This window comes from Anastrepha ludens, chromosome 4 (assembly GCF_028408465.1).
Source record: "Anastrepha ludens isolate Willacy chromosome 4, idAnaLude1.1, whole genome shotgun sequence".
Classification (NCBI taxonomy): domain Eukaryota; kingdom Metazoa; phylum Arthropoda; class Insecta; order Diptera; family Tephritidae; genus Anastrepha; species Anastrepha ludens.
Window position 1 is genome coordinate 108942765 of NC_071500.1, and position 25819 is coordinate 108968583.

Here is a 25819-nt window from a genome sequence, read left to right on the forward strand (position 1 = left end):
ATGAGAAATGGTGCCTAGACATCAATATGAAGCAAAGAAAGGAGTGGGTGGCTCCAAGAGATACGTCAAAGCCGAGAGTCTTTATCCACAGAAGATCCTAATATGTGTTTGGTGTAACTGGGAGAGCATGGTGCACTCTGAAATGCTCGAAAAAAATGCCACGGTCAACAGGGAGCTCTACATTGCCCAGCTACACCGCGTGAGCGAGGCTATTCGGCTGAAAAGACCTGATTGACATGGTCAAACCATACTCCTTCACGACAACGCCTGGCCCCATGTTGCACAAGTCGTCAAAGCCATCTCCATATTCTCCGGACCTTGCACCGACCGATTACCATCTTTTCTACTCCCTCTCAAACCATGTAAAAAGCTTTACGTTCTATAACAAAGAGGTTCTTGAAAACTGGCTCAACCACATCTTTGACTCCAGACCAGGCGATTTTGGGGTGGAACTCCATCAACAAATCGGTCGAGAGGTGGCAAGAGGTTGTCAACAGCAACGGCGAATACATAATTGGTTAACTTTTTTATATAATTATTGTTTTTTTTTGTTTAAATAAAAATCTTCGGTAAAACCGCTACGTACTTATTTCCCAACCTACCGTTAAGCTTAGCATAATGCGTGAGAGAGAGAGAAGGATGGGTAAGAAATGGAAGCAGGGTTTTCACTGCAATGTTTTATTACGTTGCCAACGATTTGTAGCTGAAGATTTTCTTGTATGTTCGAGTCTTTGACGTACCCTTAACATTGAAACAAATAAAAACGCGCTCGGCTGACTGCAAAACCTACAAAGTGACGATGTGTCCTTCACCAAAAAATGTTCTAGGTAAAAACGGGCACTCGACGTACTGAGCGTATTTCTGTGGTGAAAAAGCTTCTTATAAAAAAAAAAACTTTAGTCATTTGAAGGCGGCATAAACTTCCTCTTCTTCTGGATTGGCGCTGTAACCGCTTAAGCTCATACAGCTCATTTTTTCATCGCCTACGATACTCGCCGTCGCCAACGTTGAAAGATCCAAAAATCTTCCGCCAAGACTAAAGAGCACAAATTGAAGCCTGGTGATGGATTTTACTTAGTTCGCAGTCCTTACTTTTCTTTGGTCGAATACTAAGAAGCCTTAGACTCATTTTTCCCATAGCAGTCAAAACTTGTATTTTTAATTAAAAAGAAACTTGTTCGCATACACTCAAATAATATTTTATCTAATTGCCAGTATTTATTAATTTTTTTGCTGTGTTTACATTGCATATTTGCCTTCAAGATGAATAGCAATAATATCTCAATAATTTGTCGTCAAGTGACAATGCAACTTCGCTGCTTGTTCTTTTCGCCAACATTAGTGGCTGCAACAACAGCAGCAGAAGCAACAGCAATGTGGCAAAACCATAAACAACAAAATCAAACGATCAATGAATGTCCCGTCCGCGGAAACGATTTGAGCGCAACAAGTTGACGATGATCCAATGTGGAAAAACCGCTCAAGATGAGAAGCCGACCGTTGCTGCTGCTGCCTCGTAGAAGTGATCCTGTTTTTCGGGGTAGCAACGCCAATTTAATTACACCGAGGTAATTAGCGACAATAAGTAAATGCCATAGGCGCTACCGCGCCGTCGCGCTGATATCCGTCAATCAGTCATGGCTGCTGTTGAATGACTTGTTGGCGTGCAAATGTTAGTTTTCACTGTCATAATTTCAATTTATGTTAACTCATATTTTTCGGTCGCTTAAAAGCTACCAGCAGCCTTTGGTAGCTTCGCGCCTATTTGGTGGAACTAAGCATTTGCCATGCATTCGCAGTGTATTGAGTTTATGCCCCAATAATAAAACCAGTTGATGGCGATAGTTTCACGAACGCAAAGTGAGCCGGTATATACGGATAGTAGTTGTCATTAACTTGTTGTTGGATGATGTTGGGAATCGCCCATTTGACGAAGAGTGCTACAGGTATCGGCTGCATGTTAGTTATGGTGATAATCGTAGTTTTTTTTCAGCTTCAATCTTAATTACCCCACCCATTTGCATGCATATGAATTTTCATCCTTTGCAGTTGGCTCTGCCTGCTGTATTCGTTCCATCAACTGAATTGGCATCGATCGCTTGTTTGTGTGGGTAATTTGTTAGATGTATCTATAAGATACGGCCAAAAATTGCGACATGCAGCACTTAGGCAGCAACTATGGCTAACTTCAGTAAATAAACTAATTGATTGTGGCGTTTAGACGTACAGGAACCGGAGCTGGGCCACAATCGTCATTAGGTTGAAAGACTTGTTTTGTAATATTCTTAGTTTATGGCATTCTTTTTAGCGCATTTGACGAACTTTATATTATTTAGAGTGTATTAAAGCGGAAGCAGGGCATGTGCGCACTATAGAATAACAACAAAAATAGTTTGAGAGTAAATGACTTTTGACGATGAACAGATAAAACGAGTTTTATTTAGCAAATCATAAAAATATTTCAATAAAATGTGAATAGAAAGGGGAAGTAGAATAAGTCGAGAAATGTTTAAGAATGGAAACAAGAATTGCGATGGAGATGGGGAGATAATATATAATAAAATGTCAATGAGAAGGGGGATAGTAAAAGGAATAGGAATGGGATCGGAACGAGAATATAAATTTAAATGATATGAATAAATGAAAATAGGATTAGGAACAAGAATAACAATGGGAATGGGGATAGAAGGGACTAGAATAAGAACGGATAGAATTGGACTAGAAATAACAAAAATAGGAACAAGTATAGGAATGAGAATAAGAATGGCTAAAGGGAATATAAATACGACTATATTTAGGAATAGAAATAGGAATAGGAATAGTAATAGGAATAGGAATAGGAATAGGAATAGGAATAGGAATAGGAATAGGAATAGGAATAGGAATAGGAATAGGAATACGAATAGGAATAGGAATAGGAATAGGAATAGGAATAGGAATAGGAATAGGAATAAGAATAGGAATAGGAATAGGAATAGAAATGGGAATAGGAATAGGAGTAGGAATAGGAATAGGAATAGGAATAGGAATAGGAATAGGAATAGGAGTAGGAATAGGAATAGGAATAGGAATAGGAATAGGAATAGGAATAGGAATAGGAATAGGAATAGGAATAGGAATAGGAATAGGAATAGGAATAGGAATAGGAATAGGAATAAGAATAGGAATAGGAATAGAAATGGGAATAGGAATAGGAATAGGACAAAGAATGGGAGTAGGGATGGGAATACGATAGGGAATTTTAAGAGGATTTGAATTGTAAGTGGAGTTGAGAATCGTGAAAATGGGAAGGAATACTTGTATGTATATCTCATTACCAACAGCAGCTGCTTCAAATGTAGCTAAAAGAGTGTCTACCGATTTTTTCACGTACAATAAATATCTTCTCGATTAGTCATTCCTCCATATAATCAATAGAGGCAGTTATACTAAGCAAGAGCAGGGCAGCCCTAAAAGATATTAACATAGCACCGTCTTCAAGATCAGTCTTACATGCGTTCCGGCACATAGAGATATTAAAGGAAATTGCAAGGTCGATAAGCTAGCCATAAAGGGTACTAATCTTCCCTTGGTGGAAAACCTAGGCAATATTTCCTATGGCAATTTGCATATTAAGGATTAAAAATAATATTCTCCAAGAAGCCAATAGGTCGTGCAGAGAAGGAAATTCTTGTTTTACAACTAGGCTAATTTGGCCGCAAATATATAAGAAAAGATCAGGAAACTTGCTCGACCTCTGAAAACAAAATTTTTCGAATGCCGTGGCTTGTGTCATCGGTCATTGGCTGTTAGGTAGGCACTCTTCTAGGCTAAAAGTGTTTTCTCATGAATATTGCAGAAGTTGTAGAAACAAAGAAGAGGAAGAAGAAGTAGAACGCTTCCTCTGTAATTGTCCAGCCTTAGCTAGGAGTAGAGCAAGGTAGTAAAGAAAATACTCTTTCGACTCTCTAACGGGACTATCTGTTGGTATACAATTTATCCCACGTATCAAGAGAAAGTCTAAATGGTTCCATGAAATGGTTCCTGTATTACAAAGTGGAACCAAAATGGACCTACATGATCTAAGTGTGTTGGTTATTCTAAACTGACTGCCACAGAAACCTGACCTAACCTAGTCCTTAATATATCCTCGACGTTGTCTTAATTCATTTTACTGGAATGGCTACCGGTAGCAATTGTTCTAATAATAACCAATAGGAAAGCTGCTGTAATATTTGGTCAATGTGGAACACCGAACGTAACTGGGAGTTTTCATTTTTCCCTATAAGGGTCGTACCTAACTCGACTTTTTGATTTGATGGCGGGTTTTTGAACGGTTCAAAATCTGGCTTTAAAATTAAGGATTCTTTCCTTGCCAATCTTTCTTCTATCTACTTTCTTCATTCGTGTTATATGAATCTTTGAAATTTAAACTTCCCAAAATCCTGAGTTTTCGTCCTGGAAACTCGTTTGGGGTTCACTTATTCCTGACGCTTTTAGCCAATCGTTACGATATAAATATCTGACGTGATAATGCTTATTTGGACTATAGAATTTTTATATTTTCCTTGAGAGTAGTTTTTTTCATACAGAGGTGTTCACAATAAGAGCACAGAGATGGCGCAAAGTTTTGACTATTTACTTACTATTATTATTTTATTTTTTTTATATAAAAATATATTATTGTCATTTCCTCGGAATATATGTATTTGCATAAGAAATTTTCTGGTTACCCAAAACAATAGGCAAAAGCGCAATTAATTGAAAACCAAAAAATAAATAAAAATAAAAATTCTTGACATGCATCAAAATCGCATTCATCAAAATAAAACCTAACCAGGACAATAACCTGTCTAGCAGTCTGCTCAGCACCCCCCTAGTGCAAATCAACTGCTAACCGCCACACACACCTACATGCACACACATATACGTGCCCTTATGCTGCTAAATATCTGCACGTTTGCAGCGCCGTCGACTTCTAATAGCCAGTTTGTCTATTAAACCCACCCAATTCGCTCGCAACCTCATCTGCACACATACATGGATATCTAGTTTTGTTTGTATGTATTGCATTTGCATTTGCATATCAACTTGCGACTTCCAGTCGCATTTGGCGGCATCATTGGGATTATAATTAATATTGATAAATGGCCGCATTTGACTGAACGCCTGAGTGAATAGATGATCGACTGGCTGCATGAGTGGCTTGAGTGGCTGGGAGAGTGACCAACTGCATGACAGGTTGACTGACGGTCGGAGTGTCTGACTGCTTTACTGTATCACTTTTTCCTGTTTTACCGATAAATCTCGAAATACGTGTGTGTGTGTATGTGTGTACATTACATATAAATTTGTTGGAAGCGAAAATCGCTCAGTGTTGCATGCTAAAAAAATCACTCATCCACAGTTGGAATTGGTATGAGCTGACATCAACAGGATATGCACATGACGAGTTGCACAAAAGCGGTGTGTGTTTGTGTTGTAAGTTTGGAAATGCATTTTCAATGAAAAATAATGTAATTAAGCGGCAGCGGTGGCTGCCACTGCATTTTGATGCCATCAATTTCGAAAGTTGCATTAATCCATTTTCCATTCCAGGAGTTGAAAAAGTGTCATACTTAACGATTTGCGAATTCACACAAAAGGCTGTGTATATATAATTTTTGTAGGTAGTATGTGTTATTTGTGCATATGTGCGTGTGCACGCAAACCTTCCGCACTTGCGCTGCCCACGTGCACTGCAACTCCCTCAAATGCATATGCGGCTGCAATATTTTACTCACATAAATGCGCCACTGCCGAATTTTTAATCATTTCCAAACCATTTTGCGCTGTCATGTCATTATTTTATCTTTATTTGCTGTTGTTTTTGCTGCTGCAGCTCAATTTGAGCTCTACCCCATTTTTCGCCAACATTTGTTTTTATTATACCGATTTTTTTATTAAATAAAAAATATTTTTAATTAATATGCTTCAGAGTGAAGTGGTTGCCATATTTCTCATATGAAAACGAAGTGGCCCACTTCAACCGTTAGTCAACAAGCACCCATCCACCCAGAGTGGCATAAAAGCATCAACAAGAATTTCACTTGCAACACCACCCAACTCTCGCGCCACCACTGCCCGCCCACCCCAACACATGCAAGCACTTTGTGTTGCATTTTCCCGCCCGCAGGCGTTCGCAGTGTTGGCGATGCTGTTGATGACTCGTTGTTGTTTTTGTTTTCTGCATTATTTTTTGCTGCTGCTCCTGCTGTCGCGGCGGCACTTTGAGTTTTATTCGTTTATCCATCAACGTCATCATTGCTTCTCCTTCTTTACCCTTCCGCCATTAGGCATGTACTCGTGCTTACTTGTAGGTACGGCCTCGTTGCTGTCGTTGTCATATGTCAAAAATTGCATTTCCGCACGGCATACATGCTCTCCCATCTATATATATGTGTGTATGTATATATATAACAAATGAATCTTTTGCATACAAACGTAGCGATGCGATTGCATGTGTGTTTATATTAATGCTTCCGCTTAAACATGCTTGCTTTGGTTGTTGCTGTTGCTGTGTGATGTTTGTTGGTGCTATTGCATTTACCGGCAGACAGCCTGCAATTTCCCTTGCAGTCCTTTTAATGCCTCCTTATGCCATATATAAGTATGAGCATGTACATATGTATGTATGCATATTACCGCTCTTTGTCTTTGTGCTCCCCCTTTTTAAATTTTTAATATTCAATTTTATCCCTGAAGTGTTCGCCCAAATTTAAGTAGGGGAACAACTTGGTTGTTGGAGAAGATTAGAAGAGTACATATCATACATACTCACATACATTAGAGCGAACTCGTATGGGGAATTTTTAGAGATTTCACTGGAAAAAGGCTAAAAATGTATTGTAATTTTTGGGTTTGGAAGAAATATGCGCGTGGTGTGCCCTTTCATGTTATTCAACAAATTGACGGCCCAACATGTTTATGCTTGGCTATTAATTTACAGAATATACTTCAGGCCAGCCAATGAAATAACCTGTGAAGGATTTTAGAATCAAGAAATTTCGCTTCAGCAGATATTTCTTTGTTTCTTTGGCATCAAGGGCATACCCATTGTGGTCCTTTGGCATGCAGATTTTTATCTGCGCCGTGATAATATAATATAAACGCGCTCTTTTAACAAACAAAAACAAAATTTGCTGTGCAAGCGTTTTGCACAAAATTTGATCACGCGAGCATCTCCAAAAAAGCGATCTCGACCTGTCAAGTATGTAGGTAAAATGGCAGCACGAAAACTGGATGCCAGCCAAAATTATTTAAATATGATATTTATTATAGAAAAATTATACATTTGAAAGATTTATGAAATATCTACTTTTATTATATAATTTTGTTTTTATAAAAAAACCACATTACTTGCAGGCATATGATTTATTCAATATTATTTAGCGTTGTTAGTGTTAATGTCATCAGTTTTGTTGTTCAAACTGCGCACAAACACGAGTGAGTATAAATAAGCAAAAGCAGCATCCGTTTCCAGTGATTGTTGTTGTTGCATTCATTTATTTTTAACAATTGTCGAAGAGAAATGTGTGAAATGTTTCTTGTTTTTGTTGTATACATGTGCTTGTTGATGTTTGTTATTGTAATCCACCATTTGTTCGCACACCTAAATGCTGTTGAATTTTCAGTTACACACATACTATACATACATCTCTATTGCTGTCATGTGCAGAGGCACTGACGGCCAGAACGATGAGTGTGCGGAGTATGATTCATGTACATGTGTGAGAAGTAATTTGGTGAGACGCCAACTATGGTATTTGGTAGTGGCGAGTATGAATTGTGATTTGTGTTGGCTAAAGTTGTGGAAAAGTCCCATATTGTCTAGTGGTTAGGATATCCGGCTCTCACCCGGAAGGCCCGGGTTCGATTCCCGGTATGGGAAAAATAATTTTTTATTTAAATTAAATTTTTACATTTTTTTTTATTTTTTTAATTTGTGTCAATATTGTTAATACGTTCGCGGACGTGGATGTTACAACATTCAAATTTTAAAGCCAAGTTTTGTTCATTTAATTTCATGTAACTTTAAGTTTTTGTAATTAATATACATTTCAAAGTAATGACCCCTTGATTCATTAAGTACTTTCACAAAACAGTTAAAATACGATGTTCTGACTACTCTTGTAATATTATATATGTATAATCAGATTTTGGATATTACAACTAGTTTAAAAAATAATTGCCTGTCTATTTTTGTAGCTGCCTGAAATTTTTAGTGTCCGCGAACGTGTTAATATAATAATAAACAACTCTATTTATTTTTCTCTACGTAATATTACTAAATTATTGTATAATTTTTTTGTTATTATAATTTATTTTATATTATTTGATTTGATTTTAATTATTTTATTAATGTATTATTTCATTTTTTTTTTAATTTTTTTTTTACTTTTAATATAAAAACTCAGCATATGTTTCTTCCCTCCACCTCAGCTGAAACTGTCGAAGCCCAAAATTGCATGAATATAAAAACGCATACTTACATATCCATATAACTTTTCCCCTTCAGATTACAGTTTTTAATGCCATTCTCCTTACCTAGAACCCTATTTGTCGTAGGGAGTTTTTGTTGCTCGATTGCATTTTATAAACAAGTACGTACATGAGCTATTTCAATGTTCAAATGTAGGTGGTTGGTTTGGGTGGCTCGGTAATGGACTTGGCATTGGCTGGTGTAGTGTTGCTTTTGTATTGAAAGCCCAGCGAAATTCAATTGCAACCGAATGTACAAGAACAATCGTGCCTTGTACTCATACTTACAAGTGCTGTGGCTGCTATGGCGGGAATGCATGCACTCGCACTTAAACTACAATGACTGGCTTTTTATGCTTTTGTTTTATTTTCACCGTTAAAAATTTAATGAATTTTTGTGCGCTTACAAAAGTGCGTTGTAACAGGCATAATAGTGGATCTATATACATATCTATTTTAATGTATACCAGTTTGTACGTTCTCATATATGTATGTATATACATATGTGTGAATACGTAAGGTATGTTTTATTGCACACGTAGTAAATGTATGAGTTTGGTAAATGCAGGCTGTCGCGCATTTGCGGTTTTTGAATTTCGATTATTTTTAATTTGAAATGCAATATCCGGCCGTTTTCGTAATGAAAATTTGCACTCAAAAGGTACATAAATATTTAAAAGGTAAACAGGTTCACATTAAAGAGAATTAATGTTAGTTGAAATTATTTATATTTATGCAGAATTTCAAATCAAAAATAAAAAGTACATTTTTACAGAAAAAATGGATGTTTATACCTTTATAAAAACTGAAAAATTTGTAAAAGGAATTGCAAAGAAATAAAGTTCATAAATTTTAATTATTATTATTTCGTATTCATTTTTTAATTTATAATTATAAATAAATATAATTATTATTGTTTCTTTTTATACATCTTTACTACCGCACCCTTTTATCAACTTATATTTATCTTTTATTTACTTGTTCTGTAGCTCAAACATCTTCTATTAGGTAAAATTCAGGGCAGTATGTGGATAATAATATAGCCCCAGATTTCTTTGCTGATTTGAATTTTCTAATTTTTAGTAAATGATTTTTTATGATTTCATCAATTAAATGTGATAAATTACCGTAGTGTAGAGAACAACTATACCGTTATCTGAGCACAGCCAGTGGCAATATCCCCTTAATAAGCTAAACCAGCCCGAGAAATACGTATTTTGTCGATACTCAGGGAAATTTTGAGGGGTACTGAGAGAGTGCTTTGTCTCTCTCCCATGTTGGCGAATACAAATCCGTCCGTGGCGCGTACACCCCTTTTGCGTGTTTGGTGGAGCTCCTCCTCCTATTTGCGTGCGTTTGATGTTGTTCCACAAATCGAGAGACCTACAGTTTCAGGCCGACTCTGAACGGCAGATATTTTTTATGATGATGCCATTGCCTGCTGAGGGGCGACATTAGGTACTCAATAAAAGTTTCATTGAATCCGTAGAAAATCTATGAATGAATCCGAAAGCTAATTGTGAATACCAAGAAATTGATATAATTGAATCCATAACTAGATTCAAGTGCCACATTTTAATGAATCGGTTTCAGCTAATATACAGTAAATAATCAGATGTTAGTAAACAGGGCAAACCTCCACGCCTGTAATTTAGGATAATTCAATAATTTTTTTAAGTATAACTTTTTTATGTTTTAAAATGCCACTATTGTTCATATTTTTGCGGTTTTCCTCTGCAATTCTTTTTCCTTTCATTTTTTATAGTAAAATAAAAAAAAATTAAATTCGCAAATTATAACCTTTTTGCCTCGAATTCTTAATTTTATCACTTATTATAAAAAATAGAAAAAATTGTATTCGTTAATTATCTCTTTTATAATCTCTTTTTAAATTTAATTCGTTAATTACGACTTTTTCCCTCCATTTCTTTATTTTATCACTTTTTTGATGTTTTAAAAACTCACTATTTCCATTATTTTTTAAAGGTTTCCCCTCCAATTCTAGTATTCTTCGTTTTATATCAACATTTCTTGCCATAAAATTCTTAACTGCTTTTCTTTCGAAGTTCATTTGGGGTTTGCCATTTTTTGTGTTTCTGCGAAGGTAAATAAATGCCGAAAATCCGTACAAAATTATACTATTTGACACTACGAATGGGTTCAATGATCTCGCTTAACGAATTTCGAGTACAAATTCTCAGTTGTCCGATACCAGTGATGCCATTTTCGAAAGGGTTAAGAAAGTGGAACCAACGATTAATTCTGTAATTGTGCTGAATCGCTGCTGGGATGAGAGTGTTACTCCATGTAAGAGTGTGCACATTTTTAAAATTACTCTTCCTTCGCCTATTATCCACCACAAGTCCCATATTGTCTAGTGGTTAGGATATCCGGCTCTCACCCGGAAGGCCCGGGTTCGATTCCCGGTATGGGAAGGACTACTTTTTAAAGCGAATGCTGGGAAAATAATAAAAAAAGATTAATTTCATAAAATTTAAGTAACTAACAATCGAGATTTAAATAGAGAAATATTATATCTCTGTAGCGTCTATACTTGCATACCAAGAGTTTGGAAGGAAAATAATGACATATCCCAATATCATTTCCGCGCTCTGTTCACATCTTTTGTCATTTGTTTTTGCTTAAAATCATATCTAATAAATTTAAATATTTGCCATTCGCATTTTTATATTTAAAAGTCCCATATTGTCTAGTGGTTAGGATATCCGGCTCTCACCCGGAAGGCCCGGGTTCGATTCCCGGTATGGGAAGGATAACTTTTTTATCGCAAGATGCAGAAAGCTAAGTCTAGAATAACATCGCTTTGTAAAAAAACTGGGGAAAAGTATATATGAGCAAAAACAACAGAATAGAGAGTAGAGAGCAACACAATAACAAATCAGCTGAGAGCATAAGTTTATTCCCCTTAGTGAAGTTTAGCAACCAGCAAAAAAATAGTCAAGCAGCAATTTTAGGAAAACATGTTTTTTTGTTTTCAAAATTTGCATAATAATAGTGAATAATCAATGAACTTGGTTAATGCGAAATTATAGTATTAGTTTTCAGATTTATATAAAAAAGTAGTACTTCAATTTGTCGAGTTATTTTTGATTTGTTGCAGTTCGAAAATAAATTTTATAATTTTTTAACAAATTGTAAAGTATATTCCCACTCCTTTTGTAAGTTTATGGTAAATTCCACCTAAAACGGCCCTATGCAGAAAAAAATTAATTTAGTTGTTTTTAGTTAAATTCAGTCAAATAATGTCTGCCAGAGAATAATATATATGGGAAAATCAAAAACTATATTTCTGCCTTAAGTTTAATAAGTTTGGCAACACTGTGAACTTCGCCTATACTGAAAAGTGAGTTTACATTCTTTTTACGATGTGTCTTTATTTTACATTTTCTTGTTCTTCCTTTATAACTATTGACAAAACCCCGTTATATTTGAATATAATATGCTATTGCTTCCATTCTTTCAAAGTTTCGACATGGTACATTGTAAAATAAAGTGTTTATCGATTTTTTAAAACTTTAAAATTTTCGGTCACACCCGTTCCACTAAAAGTTGAAAAAGTTCAATTAAATTGGTACTGTACATTATAATCACTTGATACTTTGCAATGATAACAAAGTATGCGTAGTAAATAGTTTGGTGACATTTTAATAATTTTTTATTCGCGTTTTGGCAATTCAGTAATATAAAATACTTGGTCACACCCGTCACATAAACGCGAAGTGCTTGTTTTTTTTAATGGATTCGAAAACCAGAAAGCGAGAAAAAACTTAAAAACAATAAAGAAAAATATGAACTGCATTTGGCTTTAGAGAGAACAAGAGATAAAAAAAGAAGAGATGCCAAAAAAATTACAATGGATGAAGCGACGTTGGAAGAAAAAAGGAGAAAAGATAAAGAAAGAAAGCGAAAGAGTAGACAACGCAAAAAGGATGAGCAGAATGTATCAACTGTTTTGAATACATTTGAAATTGGTAGCTTCAAATCACGTCGTTCATTGAAAAAAACAGTCACCAAAATTGAGAAAATCCTGCCTCGTAGTCCATCGAAAAGAATTGCTGTTATTAAGCAACTCGCTAAAGACGTTTCCTTAAAATCTATAATGCCCTCAGTAAGTACAAGAGTGAAAACTCCGATTGACGATATTGACAAAATCAAAAGCTTTTTTGTACGGGATGATATCAGTCGACATACACCTGGAATAAGGGACGTAAAAATCGTGAAAAATCCATCAACGGGCGCTAAGCAAAAAGTTCAAAAACGATACCTCAACATGACTGTGGGCGAGTGCTATACTTTATTTAAGGAAGAAAATCCAACAATTAAAATTGGTAAATCTCAATTTTATAATTATCGGCCGTTAAATGTGTGCCTAGTGGCGGAAACTCCCCTCAATATGTGCCTTTGCATCTACCATGAAAACATTAAGTTTAAGACAGATGTTGCTCATAAAACTTTTTTCACTATACCGGAGAGTCCTTCGTAAACATGCTGCAATATTCATAGTGACAAATGTATGAGAAATGAATGCCTCTATTGTGTTAATATATATGATCTGGTACCATTAAACTACAATGAAAATATGATAGTGTCGTGGAAGTATTGGACAAGTCAGGAAGGGCGTTTCCATATAATTGCTAAGGAAGTAGCTGTAGGAGAGTTCTTGAAGCTTTTTCAATTAAATCTAGACCAATTTAAAACACATTGGTATGTCAACAATATGCAAGCGCAATGTTTCCAAGACAGGAAAGCGATACCCAACCAAAACGAAGTGGTTCTGCAAGTAGATTTCGCTGAAAACTTTTCAATATTTTTCCAAGACGAAATACAAAGTGCACATTGGAAGCATCCACAATTGACTATTTTTACAGCATGCGCCTGGGTTAGATATCAATACAGTATTTCCCCACGATCCTACGCTATTATCAGTGATGATTTAACTCATAACAAACACAGTGTTTGGGCATTCTTAAAAATGATTACAAGTGACCTTAAGGAAAAGGTTGATTTGAAAGTTGTACACATTTTTTCAGATGGTTGTGCATCTCAATTCAAAAATAGGTACAACATTTTCAACATATGTCATGCTCCTAAGGATTTTGGGTTAGAAGTGACATGGAATTTTTTCGCTACAGGCCATGGTAAAGGCGCAGTAGATGGTATAGGGGCAACAGTAAAAAGAGCATTATGGACAGCCATTAAAGCTAGAGAATGTATTATGAAAACACCGCTGGACTGTTTCAAATATCTTGTTGCAAAACACAAATTGAATAAGATCAATGTTTTTTACGCATCAAAAGACGACATCGATCAGAATAGTTCTTTCTTAAACGAAAGATGGGAAAGCGTTAAAATGGTAAAGAACCTTCAAAAAATGCATGCCTTTAAAAGAGCAGATGCGGTCTCTGTATATGCTTCCTATTCATATTTACCTGAATTTAAACAAATTTCCTTGAAAAATACAGGTCTAGAGTATTGTGATGTCAATGATAGCGAATAAAAAAATGAAATGTTATTTTATGTGTTTCTATTCATAATTGGATTCAATAAAAAGTTTTAGTTCAGCAAAATTTTTTAATTTTCATACTAGGTCACACCCGTCCCTAAGCTTTTTTTTTTAAGAAAAATATGATTTTTTTAGAAAAGTAAGTATGACATACAACCAGAAAGACTTCAAACAATGTGCTCCTCCAATATTTCTATACGCATTCTTTGGGAAATTTTACAAAAACTTCAATGAAAGTAAAGTTTTGTTGAAAGCTTAAATATGTAAGGTCACACCCGTCACAGTCTTCAAATGGCAGCTATGGTCGGAAATGATGCATTTTCAGTATGTACTTGGTATCAAACAACTTTAATATTGACATGGCAGGGATTAGTGTCCTTTAATTTAAGTAACAGTTTTAAATTCTAAAATTATAACGAGAAATATCAGTAACACGGTCCCACCCGTCACAATGGAAATGACCTTATGGAATTTATGTGAAAGAAAAACTTTCCATGACTTATCAGCTTCAAAATGTAAAAAACCAGTGCAAAAACTCAGTTCTTTACATGTAATTTTTGAGGGCAATCGTGAGACAGCGTGCCTATAATCGCTTTGTTAATAAGATTTGCTTAAATTATTCAGAGAAATTCGTAACGCCGAATTTATTAAAGTAAAAAGTCGATCTGACACATTATTTTTCTAATAAAATGCTAATACGAAAGCATTGAAAAAGTTAATTGCCCTGCAAGGATACGAAAATTTCGAAAACACTTCCTTAAGAGAAGTACAAAGAACTTAATTAGGATGGGCCGTTGGTTTGTCGGTTAAAGTGGTGATTCATCCAGAGTCCAGTGCCCCGTTATGACGGAAATCAGTCTATTCTTATTTTGGCTTAGCAGAGATTCTGTGCGTTTAGCATTTGAGTCGGCCACAATTATCTGACGATTCCGCAGTGGGCCGTAGCCCGTGTTTGACTATTTTCTTATGGTAATTTACCCTCATTGCAGCACAGTGAGGATGTATTTTGCCTGCGGATCCACTGGAACGAGATGATGTTTTTTTTGGCTTTTAGTTTTTTTTCGTTGAGTTTGGGTTAACAATGTCTTCGCACCATATAGTAACCGTCGTTACTACGTTTGTGGCGATTTCAATACAAATGTCAATCCTCTTCTCCTGTATATTTTCCTCAACCCCGGTACAGTTTCCGCATTGCTTCGAGGTAAAGACGACAACCTAAGAGAGACTCATTCACTTACTCACCCTGCTGCACTGGCCGAGCTCCTCCTCCTATTTGTGGTGTGCGTCTTGATGTTGTTCCACAAATGAAAAAAAAAAACATATACATACTTAATATTCTTCAGCGTAAGAGTCCATTTCACGCCTCTTTTTTCGGATAATGTCCTCAACGAACTTTCCGACGGCTCTAGATTTTTCTTCATTCGTCATCATTCCCCCTATTATTTCTTCAGATGTTACAGCTCCGAGTTTGAAGAAGTTGTGCTCCGCGTCATCGTATTCAGTATCTACATAAATACAATTTGGTAGGTTTATCTTCCCATTCGCAACAAATACTTGCGAAAGGACCCGTGTCCGGACAAAAAAATTTGTGAATTTTGATTTAATTTCACCGTACATTCTTTCTACCCACTTTTTTAGATCGGGTATTAGTCTCGCTGCCCATCTGCCGTACCGTTCCATCTTGCCTGCCAAAGTGTGAGCATTTGAGGAAGGTTTAATATCATTATTGGAAGGAGGTTTAATGTCGCATGTACAACTTTTGAAGGTGTGGTTGTCATTGCACCTGTTATGAGAATATTTTTGAACCTTGCCAACTCTTCTAATGTCCACACCCTACTCAAGGGCTTGCCACTATGCTACTTATGTATTACCATAGTAGTACAGTACCACTTACATCTACTGGACCGGACAGTATACAGACAAACACTAAACGACATTCATCGGGAGACACTTACAACCTTTCTAAACTCTAGACCTCTGAATGCCGTTATCAGAGTCCAACCATCACTTCTAGCAGATGAAGAGCTTCAGCTGGTCCACCAGACCCGTGTAAGTTTCGCTCAATTGCGTTCTGGATACTGATGCTTGGAAGAAATATGATGCGAACAGCGTTGGTATGTGGGCTTTTGACCTCCGTGAAAGACAACCAATGAAATGAAATTTTAAAATAATAATTTATAATTGTCATGAGAAAGTATGGATTTTAAATTTACTTAATGGCGTGCAGTCGTTTTTTTTTATGTTCCACGTCTCATATGGGATTAAAAAGCATTCAAGAAGAAGTGGAGTGGCCATAGTTAAAAAACGCACTCGCACAGCTCTAATGAAGTCATTGTGAGACTAACCATATGTCGACTAAATGATTCTTTCAGCCCCATAAGTGCAATCAATGCAAGCCAATAAAGGATGTTCTGCCAGCACAAACATGCAGCACAGTAACAATACATTTTAATTGAATATTTTATTAAATTATAACAAAAGAAGTTGAAAGGAATTTAAAAAAGCTATACGACAGCAAACCAAAAAACAAAAAATAAACAAACAAGCAAAAACAACTTAATGCAATGAAAACACGAAATAAGCAGAAAGACAACGATTTGCAGCAATATAAAGCGGCCCTGGACACAATTGAAGCATGCCAAAAAGGCCGGAAGGCAGTGAAATTTATATGGGCTGAAGGGTGAAAGTCCGTGGTACCTCTGGTGTAGTTGTGTGCGCGTGCAAGGTGGCCAACAGCCAGCAGCCAGCCTCTGCAGCGAGCGTTGCGGTTAAAGCGCGCATGACCGTTGCCGACCGCAAAAATGGCCCAAACCAGCCTGCGTTGCTCGGGCAATTGCAATACAAATTTTTATTTCTTTTTTTTTTATATATTTTATTTTATGCTGTGAATGGCGCTGTGGTTCAGTAGCACAAAAAAGAAATGCAGAAATTTAAAATGTATATATGGAAAAAAGAATTTTGTATAAAATTAAAAATAAAATTTAACTTGACAACGCACAAACAACGGGGGCCACATGAGACAAATAGTGGTAGGTGGGTAAAATCTGCGTATGCGTTGGGCGCGTAGCGAAATTATGTTGTTGCGCGGCTTAAATGCATATACAGTCTACTTACACATACATACAAAAGGACTTATTTAAAAACACTATCCTCCATTAGCCGTCGACTCCTTGTGCTGTACTCTGCTCATACGTACATATGTATGTGTGTCGTATGTATAGTACAGCAAAAATAAGCAGCCCACATATGCACACACTCACATACAACTCGTAGGTGTTAAGGGTGCTCTATTCAGAGCGCTTGTTACGAATTTAGGGGGGCCTAAGTAATTAACCCAGAAATTAATTAGCGCATGAAACGCCATTGTGTTGTGTGTTTGCTGGAATCTTTGTTATCTTGGGTTTATATTGTTATCTGCTCCTTATATACTTATATACTCACATGCTACATATTTTAGGAACTTTGAAATATCCGTTGGATTTTGCTTTGAGAAGCTGCCTATTGCCTATTGGGCGCTAAAACTTAACGCTCACAGTACTAAGTGAATAACCATTTCCTGATTGCCCTCGAGTACAAACTGCGACTTCGCAAGTATTTTGGACATTTTCGTCAATTTTTCCGAATATTGGTAAGAAGTAAGCTGAACAAAATAAAAAAATATTTATTTTTTCTTTGAAATTTATTTAATACTAAAAATTTTGGTATAGAGTTCTCTGAAGTATTGTAAAATATCTTCGATTTTACTTTTCCAGGATAAAATATACTTTAAAAAGCGTTTTTTGTTAAAAATGTTTGGCCAAAAAATTTGTTTTTTGTCATTTTTAGTTTTTTTTTGTTTAATAACATAAGTGAATAACCATTACCTTACTGGCCTCAGGTATGGAACTGCGGCTTTGAATGCAGTTTGGACGTTTTCGTCAATTCTTATATGTAAAAAGTAAACTGAAAACATTTAAACAAATTTTTTTTTTAATTTTGAATTTGAAAACAATTTTAAAAGTTTTAAATTTTTTTGTTTTGTTAATTTAGTTGTTAGCATTAAGTTTGGTAGAATTCTTTAAAGTGAAGTATCGTCGATTTTTTTTTAACATTTTTATAGTTTTTTATTTTATATCTTTTTTAGGATAAAATATACTTTAAAAAGCTTTATTAAACATTTTTGGGGCAAAAACTTGCTTTTGTAATTTTTGTAAAACACCCCTTCAAAATCTTATGTTTTAATAAATAATTTAAAATTGTTATTAATAATTTTGCTATTTTTTGATAGAATTAACCTCATAGAATCATTCGAAAGTCTCATAGCCAGTTGAAAATATCTCCTTTTGACCTTTTGTTGAAACTTCCTGACTTTCATGAGTAGTAAATGAGCCTAAAGCCTACTTTTGACGTTTTTCTTGCTTTATACTAATTTAGCTGGCCTAATCACTACGGCTGCATAGCGTACTTATTCCATTTCAAATTCATTCAAAGAGGCTTCAGTTCCGATTTATTCGTTAGCGGTCTCATTACTATGGTTGCTAGCCTAGAGGAGTGAGATGCTTTTGATTGGGCTTTTGAGCTCCCAATATAGACTTGGAATCTCTTACTAAACAGGAAGGTAAACAGTACTTTATACTCTTTTGCAGCTACTTCCCAATATTTTACGAGTCTTCATTCACACTACTACTTAAGAATTAGTACTTTTCTAGCTGAGTAAGGCAGTGGGAGCGAGAGGGTGTCATCTATTATTACAGAAAAATTGTTTTTCCCTACTTCACAGTTCATTTTCGGAATTTCGCTAAATATGAAATGAAATCCCTTTCATTTACGCTGTTGCTTCTGCAGTCTCTCCTTGGACAGAACTTCCCCTGAAGGCTTTTCTTGCAATCTAGCGAAGAAAGGATATACAATTTTTTTTCTATTTACAAAAAAAAATAATATTTAACTGTTGCCGATAACCATAAGAACTTAACTGCGTTGTATTTTTTTTTGAGGTTTAAAAGCAAAAATAATGGCCTCTAATTGAAGTTGAATTAAGGCGTTGAAAGACCGGATTCGATGCTTTGATTTACCAGGTTTGGCCATTAGCAATTCTGAAAAACAAGTAACTATGCGAGCAACTTCGGCCCCCACGTTACAGATTTCTTTACAAACATGTTCATACACTCGTTCAATCCAAGGATGATAGATACCAGGTTTGCTCGTTAGGTATGGTGAAAAAAAATTTGTTTGTGCTTCACAAAATTTAGCTTTAACTTAGTGAAACACAAAACGAATGACGTCGGCATATCTGACAAATTCGCTCAGAGCCGAATAACGGTCTGCTAGGTAGTACCCCTCTAAAATCTTTTCACCATGCGTTCAATCAGTCGTTGCTCAGATGGCAATAAATCAACTTGAGTGAAGACTGTGTTGTATTTCTCAGTTTTTTGGAAACACAACCCCTGTTTCGTTAGCATATCAGCTGATTCTGTCAAACTCGCTGAGAACCGGTTAACGGTCTAATATTGAATTCCATATAAATTCTCCAGCTATAGACACAATAAAAACATCCGAATTTTTCAAACAACTATTGAGGCCTTTTTTATTTCAAATATATTTACGAGACACCCTATTATCCTATACATCCTTATTTAAAAATGCACTCACATGTGCGTCTGTTGGCCTTTGTATGCATACAAATACGCATTTTATATAAATGTATTAACATCCTCCTCTTCCCACACTCTCTTCTCCCTCAAATTCATTTTAAACATTTTGGGATTTTTATTGACGTCCTGCCTGCAGTCGCCGGACAAATGCGTTCGAATGCAGTTTTAAGCAGTTTTTTTTTATCTATTTTATGCAAACATACATACGTACATATGTGCATATGTGCATATTAATGCGTATGAGGTGCTTATGTAAAAAGATTTTTTCAGCTATTACATGCGTAATGCTCTCTCGCTCATACACACGCATGTACTTTTCACACTTATGTGAGTGAATAGCTGGTGAAATTTAACAATTTGTTTTTTTAATGTTTTACAAAATTTCAAACAGGGATGAAAGCGCTGCAGAAAAAATAGCAGAATAAAAATTATAACAAAAGTGATTTTTTTGCAGACAATATTTTTATTTGGCTTCAGTTTTTCTGTTTTTAAAATCCGTACTCATATAATTGGAAAAAAGCAGTTGCCAAATAAGATTAAAAGTCAATAACAATGCGTGGATGCGTCCACTTAAAACTGAAAGGTAAGCCGGTGAGGGTTTTTGTGGGCATGGGGGCGGTAAATGGGGAGATATACATGGATGCATGTACACATAAACGCGGCGGTCATTCAAAAATGCGTCCAAATGGAATGCATGGCGGAGAAGGCAGGAGAGGCATAAATAAGCCTACCAATCTATGTAGGTACATAGTCGTATGTAAAAATAATATATAGCCGGCTATATATAATACTTGAAATAAATAATTTCGTCGCATGTGCGCGTATAGATGTCCTGGACACAGGTTCATTTATGCCGTTGCTGCACTGCTCGCATCAACTTCGACATTTACTTGTAGGCAAAAAAACTGTATACCTTTCGTTGCAGTGAATGGTATATGTGTGACAGTTAGTTTGTTGGCAGTCGAACTAATGTGAAGAGTTGAATGTGTCTTTATTAGGGCGAAGAAGTTGCCGTTGGGGGCCTTTCTTCTCTTACCTGCAATCTTGAAATGTCAGGTCATACTACAAAAAAGTTGGTTTTGAGTTGTGGAATCTCTTTGCTCTGAGTCTGCCGCAGTGACATATTCTTCTTTACGCTTTCTACATCTTTTAGACTGTCGGACCGAAAAGTGTGCTGTGAATGGTTACTAAACACTTCGTCGCTCAACTTTAAAGAAATGTTCAATAAGGCGTCTATAAGAACGGTTGACCCTAAGGCACCTGAGCTCGATCTCTTCTTGATTTGTTTTAGAAAGAGCCAAAGGTTTTTCAGATTTTTCGAAAGCCTTGCTTCTGACGAGGCAGTGATCGAAAACCGCACGCTGCGGATTAAAAACTTGCAAACAATGATCTCGCAGAATGCTCTGAGTCTTTCAGAACAGTAGTTAATGATATCTGCTGAATCATAATTACCAAATTTAGCATGAAATCCCCAACTTCCGTGGTACGCTAGGAGGCTGAAAAAAGTTAAGAATCTAAAGAAAAAATACTATAAAAAGTTTACCACATCTTTTAGGAAAAATATAGTCAATATCTGTAAGAGTTCAATTGTCTGGACAAATTTTTTTACCCAAATTATATTCTTAATTTTGAACTAAATATTAAATCTGATCTGGATGCCTTCTGGAATTTCATCAAATCAAAAAAGTATATTCCATCATCAGTCTTCCTGAGCGGAGAATCTGTGTGTTCCACGTATGACGAGAGAGCAGCCTCCGGAATGAGCGAATTGCAACTCTGAGCGACAGTCAGGCGGCACTAAAGCCACTGTCATCCTGTGAGGTTAAGTCTTCACTGGCCCTTGAGTGTATCGAGTGTGTCTGAATTTATTAAGAAGGCTAATTTGGGTTACAGGATCTAGGGGTATAAACTCTCTAAACAAGCCATTGCAGAATGCGTAGCCATCTGCATAGGATTGGGATATGGTCCCCTTTCCTTTGTCGCTTCTGTAACCAATCCCCGGTGACTCCAATGCACCTTCTTCTTGAATACAGCGCTGTAGCGTGTAGAAGGTTGAGACATATCGGCCATTTGAGCCAGAAGAAAGACATATACGCTCAATCCAACCCAGCTCCATCTTAAGTTTAATAAGGGAACTGGACACAACAGAGCAAGAGGTCGATGTGCAAACCTCAAATCGATCTATGTCCATTAGGGTGTCCCGTCAATGTATGAAATTTTTTATTTTTCAAGATATCCAAACGCAAGAGTTGTCAAAATTTGCGTAATTTTACACAGATTACGAATATCATAAGAAAATTTGAATTACATATTATCTTGAGGGCTCTACAGAACGTTAAAGTTTATTAAATCTTACATTTTTACAAGAATGAACCATATGCCGAAAATAAAACAAAAGTTAAATTCATAAGCTGGTTTATTATGCAAATTAGTGAACTACAGAACAATAAAATAAAATAAACGAAGTAAAGCGGTCAATTAATAAAAGAATCTTAATATTTAAAAAGATTTTGTGCCCAAAATTTGGCATTTCTGCTCGAGATTGTAGCCTGGTTCTAATGAAACCATCTCTAGAGCTTGCGGCAGTTACACGTTGTGAGGCCTCTGTTACCAGTTTTACACACCTTTCCACTGATTGTGTATGACAAGGAAAGTCATCGATTTCCAAGATCTTATCTTTTGCCATGTTTTTTAGCTCCTCGTCTGAAATGTGACGAAGAACAGGGGGTGTTGTAGTTAGGCATTCGTCCCATAGAATCATTTCAGTGTAATCTCGGGCCGAGAAGTTAAGTTTTGGTGGCCTGAATATTCTGAGTTTTGTTGAAGATTCATTTTCTCTAGCTGTTATTATTTTCTGTAATGCCAGCTCCCGAATGTGATCCCTCTCATCAAATAACATACTGACAAGTAGGTTTTCTGGGTGCGCATAAAAGGCGTTTCTTTCGATAACAGGATCCACAACAGATTTCAAATTTTCTGGCAGAAATCGAGAGTACTGAGTCAATTGGTAAGTATGCTTCGCGCCATCCTTAAAAGAACTTTGTTGCTTGATAAGGAACCACATCGGGGCGTATGCTTTAACAACATAATTGACAAGCAGTTTCAAATTTTCTGTTGGATGAAGAGTACTTATATAAAGTCTGAGTATACGATTAGCACTAGTAAGCCATCTCGAGTGCGCCATTTTTCCAGGTTGACGGTTTGCCAGCTCAGGAGCACAGAAACCAGTTGATAAAGCATTACTCATCTGATAAAGGTATTTTTGATCTGTACTAAGATCATCGATCACATTTCTCGGCAAGTCAGGCAAATTACCAGCCACCGCACAGAAAGACACGGGGGTTTTAGTTTCACAGCCAACTAATTGTTTTCCGATAGGTCCAGAATATTCTTTAGGCCCAGAAGTGGGACCATCTAAAGTAGAAAATAGATGACGAAGCGGTAATTCGTTAGCATGAAGTAAACAAACACACCATTGGAGTGGCCGTTTTAAATATTGCTCTAAATTTTGAATCACGCCACCCTTCCAACCGGTATTAGTTGCAGTTCCGTCACATCCCACGCAAATCAGGTCATCTAACTTCCAACGTTGTCCTTCTAATAAAGTTGTGATCGAAATCTGAATTTCCTTCCCAGTCCCACGATTCGGCGTTGTGTGACCTAAATAAATTGATCCAGGTTCAGCCAAAACTGAGACGTGTTCTTCTAAAACTTCTTTGCGACGGTAGCGATTCCCTATTTTCTCATTTATCAGAGTCTTGTCCTTACGTCCATCAAAGTAAATGCTTTTTATAACGGTGCTTCCAATATCTTTTGAGGCTTCGGTCCGGGCTTTAGATACCGCTCTGTGGATCTTGTTTTTATCAATAACCAGAGTTAACTCTTTGGTAGAACCCAAGCCAACGTCTGCCAAAACCGCCGAAGTTACAGCCGCAGCAGATCGCAACGATAAGCCGTATCTGTCACAGACCTTAGCCACGGTAGGCAACGGCAGTGTGTTTCGATTTGCCGTTGAAGTTGATGGCGCCTCTACTGAGGGCATGCTGGTCGATGATCCCTCTAATATCGGATTTATTTCCAGACAAGATTCACTCATCGCATCTTCATAACAGGCTGAGTCCGAATAGGTTTCTTGAGTAGAACAGAACTTTTTTGTTGCCCTTGTTGATTCTTCTATTTGTCTCTGCTGTAGTTTCATTAATCTAGTCGTTTCCTTCTTATCAATTCCGCCAATAGCCATTTTCCTGTCATTTCTCTGATCCAACATAAAATTTCTTTCATTGATGGGAACTTTTTTAGGTTTTAAACATGAACAAAATTTGAAAGAAGTGCATTTACAAGCAGCAACGTCGAAGAGTTTTTCTGATAACACTGAGAAACATTTCAGTTTATTTTCATAGCTATCACTTCTTTTGTTTTTGGGGTATCTTTTTAAATGGAGATATTTTTCGAAATGTTGTTTTTGTAATTGAATAATTCGTTCTTTTGTTACGATTGGAATCGAAGCTTTGGTCCAAATATCGCATATTTTTTCAGAAACAATCGCAAATGTATCTGAATTTGATGGATCTTTTCCATTGTACTTCAATTTTAGATCGTGTTTTACGAATAAAATATATTTAATGACGTCCTTTATGGTTGGTAGCTGTCGATCGCCAAGTTCTTCGTAAGGTCCCAATATAGCACAAGTAGTTTAACTACGCCTCAAACTCATTATTTAATCCACTTTTAAAAATAAAACAATCGCAACTGCACTTTAACGACACAAGAAACTGAGTGGCTTTGAAGAAAACACTCCCTAGTTAAGGTAAGAAACACTTCGAATTATGTTGAAAATTGAGGGTATTTGCAGGTTGAAACCTAGCAAAGATTTAGTGATTGGGAACTTGTCAATGCATGCGAATTAAAATATTATGTTTACATTATACTTGAATGTAATAAAAAAGTTAATATTTTTGTATATTCAATTCAGTTCAGCGAAATTAAAAAATGCGAAAAATTACAAAAAAAGGTAAAATATTCTAAAGTTTGAAGATCGGTAGAGACCTGAAGATATAATTTCATTTTTATTTAAAAATTATTTTTGGAATCTACAATTAATTACACAAATTTTAAGAGGTCTTGCGTTTAGAAAAACTAATTAAAAAAAATATTTCGGGACATCCTAATGTCCATGCCTAAGGGGGCGACTTCGGTACAACTTAAAACAAAAAAAAGGTTAATTTTGTTACATAAAACTAATTTTTTTTCAACTTTGTCAACTTTCAATCAAACTCATGAAAGCTTCGCGAATTCTGAAAAGAAAATTTGGGTACGCCGTTTTATTGCCCATCTAAAAAAAAGGACTCCCGTGAATAGGCTACATGAAGAAAATTCCAAAATCAACCTAAACCTTGAGCCGCTTCAGAGTTGCTCTTTTTATACTAGAATTTAACAGGCTATAAAACTGCGTAACAATTTTTTTTTTAAATTGGCAGAGTTTTTATAATGTTTTTTTTTTTATTATATTTGAAACTTGGATTTATATGATATTTATGGTAAAACAGCGTATATTTTTATAAGAAAATTGTGAAAACGAAAAAAAAAAACAGAAGAGAAGTGGTTAAAATAGGTCAATTATAGCGTTTCTAACAAGCTGACGGCGGGTATATCCATAATAAAAAAGGCGCGCAGCCCGAAGATGGGAGATTGATTAAATGATATTTGTGGTTAAATTAACTATATTTTTATAAAAAATTTATGAAAGTTAAAAAAAATAAATAAATAAACTAGTCAAAGTTGGTCAACATATCCCCCTTGGTAATGATTGTACGGGATAGGCTAAGGCCTTTATGCACTGAGATCAGAATGATCTATTGTGCCCCCCTAATTACTTATTTACAATTATTTAGTACAGCGAGGAATCGAACCACCTTCTTAGGAGGGAGCAAGTGTGGGTCTTTCTCTTCTAGTAGGTACGAGCCCAGGATTCTGGACAACATAGTCAATTATACATAAAAATAGGTGCGCAAACCGAAGGGACTCTAAAAAATTTATAATAAAACGAAAACAAAACCATTTTTTTAATGAAAACAATTTTAAGCAAATCACAATAGACGAAATATGAACACTCAGTCGGCTGAAAATTTAAACAAAAAAAAAAAAAAACTGTAGTTCGATTTCGCCT

At 35.9% G+C, this 25819-nt stretch overlaps 3 non-coding genes across 3 annotated transcripts; all 3 read left to right on the plus strand.

Annotated features, from left to right (window-relative positions):
• Nucleotides 1–7837: 7837 nt before the first annotated feature.
• Trnae-cuc (transfer RNA glutamic acid (anticodon CUC)) lies at nucleotides 7838–7909 on the plus strand. Its single transcript has one exon. It is a non-coding gene; the product is annotated as a tRNA-Glu (tRNA).
• Nucleotides 7910–10862: 2953 nt separating this feature from the next.
• Trnae-cuc (transfer RNA glutamic acid (anticodon CUC)) lies at nucleotides 10863–10934 on the plus strand. Its single transcript has one exon. It is a non-coding gene; the product is annotated as a tRNA-Glu (tRNA).
• A 264-nt stretch (nucleotides 10935–11198) lies between these two features.
• Nucleotides 11199–11270, plus strand: Trnae-cuc (transfer RNA glutamic acid (anticodon CUC)). Its single transcript has one exon. It is a non-coding gene; the product is annotated as a tRNA-Glu (tRNA).
• The last annotated feature ends 14549 nt before the right edge of the window (nucleotides 11271–25819 follow it).